Source organism: Phasianus colchicus, chromosome 2, assembly GCF_987193195.1.
Source record: "Phasianus colchicus chromosome 2, bPhaCol1.hap1.1, whole genome shotgun sequence".
Classification (NCBI taxonomy): domain Eukaryota; kingdom Metazoa; phylum Chordata; class Aves; order Galliformes; family Phasianidae; genus Phasianus; species Phasianus colchicus.
In genome coordinates this window covers 76,989,734-76,998,315 of record NC_143437.1, presented here as the reverse complement: position 1 = coordinate 76,998,315, position 8,582 = coordinate 76,989,734, and positions in this window count along the sequence as shown.

Genomic DNA, 8,582 nt, shown 5'->3' with positions numbered 1-8,582 from the left:
TTACTGCATTGGGCGTGATATGTGAGGTGACATAAGAGAAGGAATCTTTTCTTTCCTGTTTGCAAGGAAAAAGTAATCTGATTGCAGCTTCTCTCAGAGGAAAGCAGGGCATTTTTACATCTGATAATTGAGCTTATTAACACTGCCCTGTTCTCCCTAATTTCTAGTGTGCTGAGTGAGAATCATTCCACTTTGGAAAGTTTATCACTTCAACTGCATTAGCACTATTTAAGTAAATCTTTGAGAATTCACTCATTCTGCTTCAGTAATGAGGGACAAGCCTCAGCAGCCTGGGGCTGAGTTCTGCACTCTGTCAGTATCTGGCACTCGTCTGTTAATGAGGAACCTTACAGACTGCTATTACGGCAGAAGGAAGGAAGTGCTAAAATTGCCAGCAATAATAAGGCATCTCAAACTCTCTGGCTTATGGAAAGGATCTAAACAGCTACAGCTTGGTAACATTAAAATATTTTTATTAGGAAGAGAAATTGTTGGGAGATGAGCTGAGTTGAGCTGCAGCCTAAAAGTTGAACTATTTCTGTTCCACTAGCTTAAAACTCATTGGTCTTGCAATATTTAACTATTCCACAATTTTCTTTTTGGCCTTTGGGGAAATATAACTGGCTTTAAAGCAACACTGAAGTATAATTCTGCCTGCACAGGTGACTTTATAAAAGTGGCACCTTCTTACTAATTTTTTTTTTTTCCCCAGAGAGCATGTTTTTTACTGCTCTTTATTCTCAGTACTGTATGGCTAGCAAAATGAAGAGAGCAATATCATGCATCAAACTGACACAGTTCAAGTAAAATGATTCTGCAAATACCACTGACAACATCATTTCATCAGCAGTGTGTTTGTTACCAGGAGAAACAGCCTTTCTGTCTTTCATTTGCAAAGCAGGATTTGGAAAATGTTTGACTGGATGTGTATCTGTGGAAAGGGAGTGAGAGGGAAGAAAACATCACTGGAGGGTGACGCTGTTGCCCAGCTTTAAGGAAGGATAGACATCAAATCACTGCTGTTCTGCCTTTTAAAGAGTAAATTTTCAACTCTCTTTTGGGTAGAGAAATCAATCTCTACCAAAAATTATCATTTACATTTTGATTAAAAAATATGAATAATATTTATTTGAGCTGCTGTCTAAAAGATCCAAAGAATAACTTCCAGTCCTTATGAAGCTACTTTGTGCTGTTTTGGTGTCAGATGTCCACACAAAACGATCATACTTCTACTGCTTCTAAGACAGAAAAACAGTAGGTAGTTTGAAGCTACCTAACTTTCAGCGAGCATGTCTGGTGAGGAGGGCTGCTAGTGAAAGCATTACTGCATCTGGCCATTCCCCACTCAACAGCATAGAATCAAAAAATCATAAAATGGCATGGATTGGAAGGGACCTTAAAGCCCAGTTCCAAGCCCCTGCCATGGGCATGGTTGCCACCCACTAGATCAGGTTTTCTATTTCAGCCTAAAAGAAAAGACAGCATCAAACACTGTGGGATCTGACGTGAGGCATAGGATTCCCAGTGTTGAGCACATACTGATAAGAGTTTTCTCTTGAACTGAAGTTCCTTTCCATTTGGTGCTTGAATCCTTCTTATATCAGGCCAAGAAAAAAAAAACAAAAAAACAGGTGTTCATTAAGATTTTAAAATGCAAACTGGTGTAAATGCACTGAAAAACAAGACTGGGCTCTGAGGAGTCAGATCAGCTAGCTGAAGGCTGCATTGGGCAGACTCTTCTAGCACTGGCCGAGGCCCAGATACAAAGGGCAGGTTGATACTAGAAGTCTCACTGCTCATGAGAAAGTTCAAAGTGGTGGCCCCTAACTGAGAAAGCCCTTTCACCAGTTTCAGAGTGTTTGACCTCAGGAACTGACAGTGAGCGTGGCACCGCTGATCTCAGCTAATGTGCCGGGGTACAGGTTGAGAGGCAGCGTTTGAGATAATGGTGTGCTATCATCCGTGCATTACAGCACGTCACAGTGTCCCTGCTTCTACTGCTTCTAGTGGTCAGCAGGCAGGAAGGTACAAGATAAAAGAGCAGCATCTGCTTTTCTACTTCATTACATGGCAAAAACATACATTTCTCCTAGCAGAAATGAGGAAGAACCAATGTTTTAATTGAACAGTCCCTAAGTAGTCTCAGAATAGACTCTGAGAAGAATGTAAAAAAGTCCAGAACAGTTAGCTAACACTTCAGTATAAATACTTGAGGACTGGTTTAGCTGCACACTAACTGCTGCATTATTTATTTGTTTATGTTTATGTTTACGTTTATGTTTTATTTATATATATTGCACAGATTTGTTTTAAAATGGGAAAATAATGGCAAATAATTATTCACATGGAAGACTTGTTAATGAAATATCAGAAAATTCCATCATTTCCATTTTGAAATCTTATTTTTGCTCCTCGATAAATGTAACGAATTGTTTAAAAATTCTTAGGGAAACAACATGCCCTTTTTAAAAAATGAAACAAAGCTCTCTTCCCCTCTTCTGCTGGATCCCATTCCTGAACACAATTAAGTTACAATAAAAATAAAAATGGATTATTAGAAATAAAGATAATGTAAAATGTAAATGAATTTAAAAGAATAGTAAAAGAAAATAATAGCTTCTTTCAACATTTAAAAATCATCGTAAGAGAGAGAAAAAAGGAGGAAAATTAAAAAGAAACAAAGACAAGATCTTCAGAAACTAGGCATGTTTCAAATCCAAAATTAAAGAATCACTTAAAAGCAAGCATCCTTAATTTTTATTTCCAAAGCCAAGAAAATAAGTTTTTAATGAAACAGATGGGATTAATTTTCTTTTAACAAATGTACATAGGAAAAAAAAAAATTAGGCCATCTCCACATGGTTCACAAACCTGAGAATCTCCATTTTCTCAGTGCTACACCTCTCTGTTCCCAGTAATTTTGCCCATTTGCAGGAACAAGTTATCCTTTCTTCCGAATGACTGCAGCTTGGTGCAAAGGCAAGCAGGTTGTCCCATGCAGCTTCAGCCTGCCAAGGTCAGCTGAAGCAGGCACTGTCCTATAATCAAATGCTGCTTTGGTTCTTTTACTTTTTGCTGAGACGGGAAGATTACTTGTGTCCTGTTATACCCAGAAGAAATTGCCTTTGTTTTAGTTTTGGTTGAAGGTACAAGCATTCATTGCTTGAGTGGAAAAAGCCTTTGTTAGTTTTTAGGTTCCGTTTTCCACAGCGCCAAGAAAGTCTACCTTTGAACTCTATAAAAGCGGATAAAATTTTGGCAATGGGAGTGGAAATGTAAAACAAACAACATGCTCAGAATAAGTTACTATGTGTCCTAGTTAAAGAACATGGAAAATGAGAATGATAAATGGAGAGTTAGACTAATAGTCTCTCCTGCCATTATACAAAAGTGAACAAAACAATTTGAATTACAATGTTCGGAGGTATGATTAGTATCTATGGTTGTAGCGTTTTGTTTGTAGTAATGAGCAGAGAATTATGTTTGCCTGCCACTCATAGGAAAGTGAATGCAGTATGCAATACCTGGACTATATGAACTAAAATGAAGCACAATCATCTAGTGCAAGTGCTTTAAAAACTAAATTGTGCAAGAAAGTATCAGGAAATATTTTGATTTGGCTTTCTTGGTCAAGGCTGCAAGTCTGTGGGAACTTAACGAAATGATGAGTTTGGGATAGAGCCTCACTGGCCTTGTCCACAAACAGAAATGACTTGTATTTCAAGAAAGTTGTATCGTAAATGGGTCATGCTGGGCAAAATTTGCAGTCCATGAGCAGGGCACTGAACATACTTAGAAAGGGCAACTCATTTAATTCTACATTATTTCTCTAAGATAAAAGAAGAAACACACAGTTTTGATCTTCTCACCTCTCATGTTGTACAGTTTGCTCTTCTGTATTTCTTCTCCATAGGGCTGAATTTTGCTAAGAAAGCTTCAGAAATTAGTTGCCTATTCTAAAGTTATTTTTCAGCTTTATCTACTAAATATACTGTAACCTGTTTGGGTGGGAATAACTGTTTTGCAAGTACTCATGTTTAGATGTGTTTTATAACTGACCTACAATGAGCTGAAATGATGGCACCTAGGTCTAAGGTGCAAATAATAAAAAAAAAGATAAAATTAAATAAAAACAAAAACACCTTAAATATATCTAGCTAAAGAAATATCTTTCCTAAAGAAATGCAATTTCTAATAGCAGAGACAAAAAGAATGACTAGAGATCCCAAAGTGGTATGCAGAGTCTACCTGAATAAAGCCAATATTAAAGTCATCATAAGCACCCTGTGGAAAATAAGAATTTACTTCTTCGTTTCTGTCTTCCCTGGTAGCCACAGTGACTCACTACATATATGCCAAATAGTTTGTGAGTTGGAGATGCCAGTCAAGTGGGAATAAATGTCTAGGGATGGAGCTGATCATTTCATCCTGTGTGTAGCAAATTAGCTGACTAGTAAAAGCAGATGAGCTCATAAATGAGAAGGAAAAAAAAAAAAAAAAAAAGTAGGAAAGTATTAGTTCATTGTTTTCCATTCTGTGCTGTCAGAGATGTCAGTGCCTAAGCCAGCCTTCTTACAAGTAGAGGTAGCACATTGAAAACACTCAAAGCTGTCAGAGAAAACAAACCCAGCCATTTCCCAACTCGGGAGCTGGACTCTACCCAATGATTTTGTTTTGAATCAAAAGCAAACTCCCACATCTGGTGCACTAGCAAGCTTATGAGATCTTCTGCCTCATAAAAATGTGTGACCCCAAGAAAGCCGGGAAAAAAACTCTATATATTTCAGTCCGGGATATTTGTTCTCATTAATTTGAAGATTCAGGAGTTTTATTTCATGGTGTATTCCTGAAAGTGAGAAAGCAGAAGGAAAATGTACTGCAGATACATTATCACTTCTAAGCCATGTACCATGTCTGCTATTAACAGAATTCTTCAAAGGTTTTCTGTCACAAAGCAATACATTTCATTAGAGTAAGTCTTCACAAAGCTCTTGAAGCAGCCTTGGAATCTGCTTGCCTTGCTTACATTTACTAACACACTCATACACGTGTGCTGCACTCAGAGATCAAGAGGTTTGTCATCCACTGCTGTTACGTAGTCCCACATCAGCAGTCCTCTGAGAAGCCACTGCAGGAGCCATATCAATACGTGGTCTTGCCTTACTCATTTGCTTGTGACAGGTCTAACTATTAGAGAATTTTCCCTTACCTGAGTCTTCTCTTCACTATTACCTTTATTACTCTTTACTATTATTAGTCTTCATAAGTTCGCAGACGGATCTATCAAACTGTACCAGAGTAATGAACTTTATCTGAAAGTCTCTGAATTATTTTCACTTTGATCTTGTGGTTTTGAATATTTCTTTTTGCAGTTCAAAAAAATCCAGTCCTATTAATTACATTCAGGTTGCAGATTGTAACCAGGCTGTCCAAAGACACCAGCTTCCTTCCTTCCAAGCTCAAAGAACTTGTGATAAGTTTATTTAGGTATTTATCTTCTTCAGTAGCATCAAAATTGCTGCCCTAGATCCAGGGAAGTGAATTTTGGGATTCCTGTCTCACTGATAAAAGGTGTTTGCTCCTGCATGCCTCACCCATAAAGATGGTTGGACTCCAGACTAGCTGATTATTTGCATGCTCAGAAGACATTCTCGTCTGCTTTTCCCCTTCTGTATCTCCAAACATGTTTCCCATGCAGGTTACATTTGCCTATTCTTTTTCTATCCTAGTTCCAGTTATGATTCCCATTGATCCCGAGTTCTTGTTTCTATTTTGTTGATACAGTTCTGTGGCGTCCAAAATGTATAACATTCTTTGGAATGTCTCCATGTATGATGAGCTTGGAAGAGGGGCTTGGACCATACAGTTTACTTGCTTTTTTATTAATTTCTGCTTTATTCAGGGACTCAAGGACTGCAGTCATATTTCAAACTTCTGACAGAATTCTCGGAAGAAAAACTTTCTTAAATATACTGCATTGACTGCCACAACACTGTTTATTGTGTTTATTGTGTCTTCCAAAAACAATAAATTTTGACTGGAGTCAGTGTGGTACCTTGTTGTCTGTCTGAATTTTGTCCAAACATAGGAATAAGTTATCACCATAAAAATTATTGGATTGTACTGAAACAAACCTACCTCTTCACAGTCTACCTCTGGTTTACTGAAGTTTTCATTCAGATGGTATAAATAAGAACAGTGATAAAGAAATAGTTTTCAAAATTTTTTACAGATAGTCTCTTGTGGACTTACAACTTACATTGTCTGAAGTGTCTCCGTGGCATATTTTAATTGCTACTAATAAACTGAAAGCAAACATGATTCATTTAACAGCTGTTAAAAGTGCATATCTCCTCTGAGATGAAACTGAAAACTCAGAAGCTGGTGGAGAGATGGGGCTTACTAGATAATTCTGTGCTTGCTAAATTCTGGTTTCCTCTGGAACTTCAGCATCATATGGACAGCTATGGAGTGCTAAGATAAAACAGAACACTGAAGCTGTCTTATGAGCTAGATACTAGTCCAAATATCACACAGTATCTCCATCCCAACAGCACTTCATGCATCACTTCTCACCTTATAATACCATCCTTTGTGAAAGGATCTTCAGGCAGTTGACTTTTTTTGGCCTTCAGGGCTTCTACCTCTCCGCTCTTGAGAGGAGAGCTTCCAAAGCATGGAACAGGTATAAGGGACCAGAAGAATTGTGGCTGTCACATCAAGCTGATTTTAAGCCACTGACTGAAGGGGACCCAAGAGAGCTCAATGATTCTGCATGACTTATGTATGGACTCATCAAAATTCATTCTGTCTGAAGTCAGATAGAGATCTGCATTTCAACTTATAAACAAGTAGGTAGCTAATCCCATTTATCAGAGTAAACTCAAAGTAGCAGTTTTGTAACAATAAACATACATATCCAAACTATTTATTTATATCTAGTTCTGTGGATTAAAAGCTTAGACTTACACAGACAGATTTAATATTAAGTAGCTCTCTCAACTCAAAAACTTGGTCCTTCCACGCAGCTAAAGTAGACAGGTTAGGGAAGCTCCATGAGATTTGATGGTGAAAAAATTAACAAAACTTCTGGCCTCTCCCAGTTCAACACACCCCTTACAACATTCTGTAAATGAAGTCCATGATGCAAACTACACCAAAAATATTTTGTATATTCTGATCAGTTTGAGCAGCAGATCTGCCTCAGTTCTCACTCAGTAAATGGTGCTAGCAATCTATGTTCCCTTTGCTTCAAAATACATACGGAAAATGGAGAGATTCCTACTCCTTCATCAATCTGAAGCCAGAATCAAATCATTTGTGAGAAGCAAAGCCTTAGCTAAGGTACAATGCCAGTACATTTTGTTTGTTGCACAGAAAACACACACTCTAACATTAGCAGAAACAAACCATGGACAACTTGCCAGGTTCATTTTTGATTATAAAATTTGAGGCCAGACCAGGTCTGTCAGAAGATTTACTTCTATTTGAAACATTTTCTAGCACAGTCATCCAGTATAGTTATATACATAACAGAAGAAATAAGAAGATTTGAGTAACTTTAATATACGGCCATATCAAATTCTGCTGTGCCAATGAAACCTTTCTTTTCATCTAAAAGCAAAGCTTGGTGCAAAGTGGTGCACAATTAAGCTTAATTACATTATTTAAACACATCTACATAGCAAAAACAGTAAGTTCTACACTATCTAGATTATATATCAGCATGCAAGCTCATTTTGGTAAGGACAACTGAAATGGTTTTGATTAAACCAAGCTGATATCACTGTTTTAGATTTGTTTGTCATTTAAACCATGTTTCTCTGATTTATTACTGCCAAAAAAAGGTGATTTTGTGTTTGGGAGGAGTCTTTACATAGTTCAGTGTTTCTTGGAAGAGTCGTAACAGTGACATAAACTTTTACATCAGAGTTTATCAAAAGTCAAATTACAAATATATTAAAACAAAGCAACACATACACACAAAAAAAATGCTACACAAGGGAGACTCAAAACATACCTCTCTAAAACTTTGCAAGTATGGCAAAATAGTTCAAAACAGCTAAGATAAAAACATGCTGAAATTGGCTAGTAGGACTGGGACAAACTCATGTCAGTTCCCTTTGGCATTATTAAGGTCATTAGTCTATCTGTGGCACAGAGGATGTTTGGTTTTGAAATACATCTTGTTTGTCTAGTCTGTGATTTTTTAAAGAAAATTATGCATTGTCATATTAAGTGGGGTTGCAGTGGAAAAACAAATTAGAGGGAGGTAAAATAGCAAATGAGAGTTATGGGAGGTTTTGTTGTTGGTTTGTTGTCTTTCTTTTTTAACTTACTGCTTGTTTTTCTACCAAGTCTCACTGACTTGTTAACTGCTTGGGTTGCCTCAAGGGTGTCATCAATTAATTGAACTCTGGCCTTCAGGAATTTGATTGATAGGCAGGTGAGTGAAACACAGACTGTCTTACCATTAATGACCCTCACTACAAGACTGGCTATTACTCAGCACCCCAGAAGAACGGCAGTGGTGATAGAAGGGTGGGTTTGATGTCTGGAGGTGTTGGTGTCATGCTCACAAT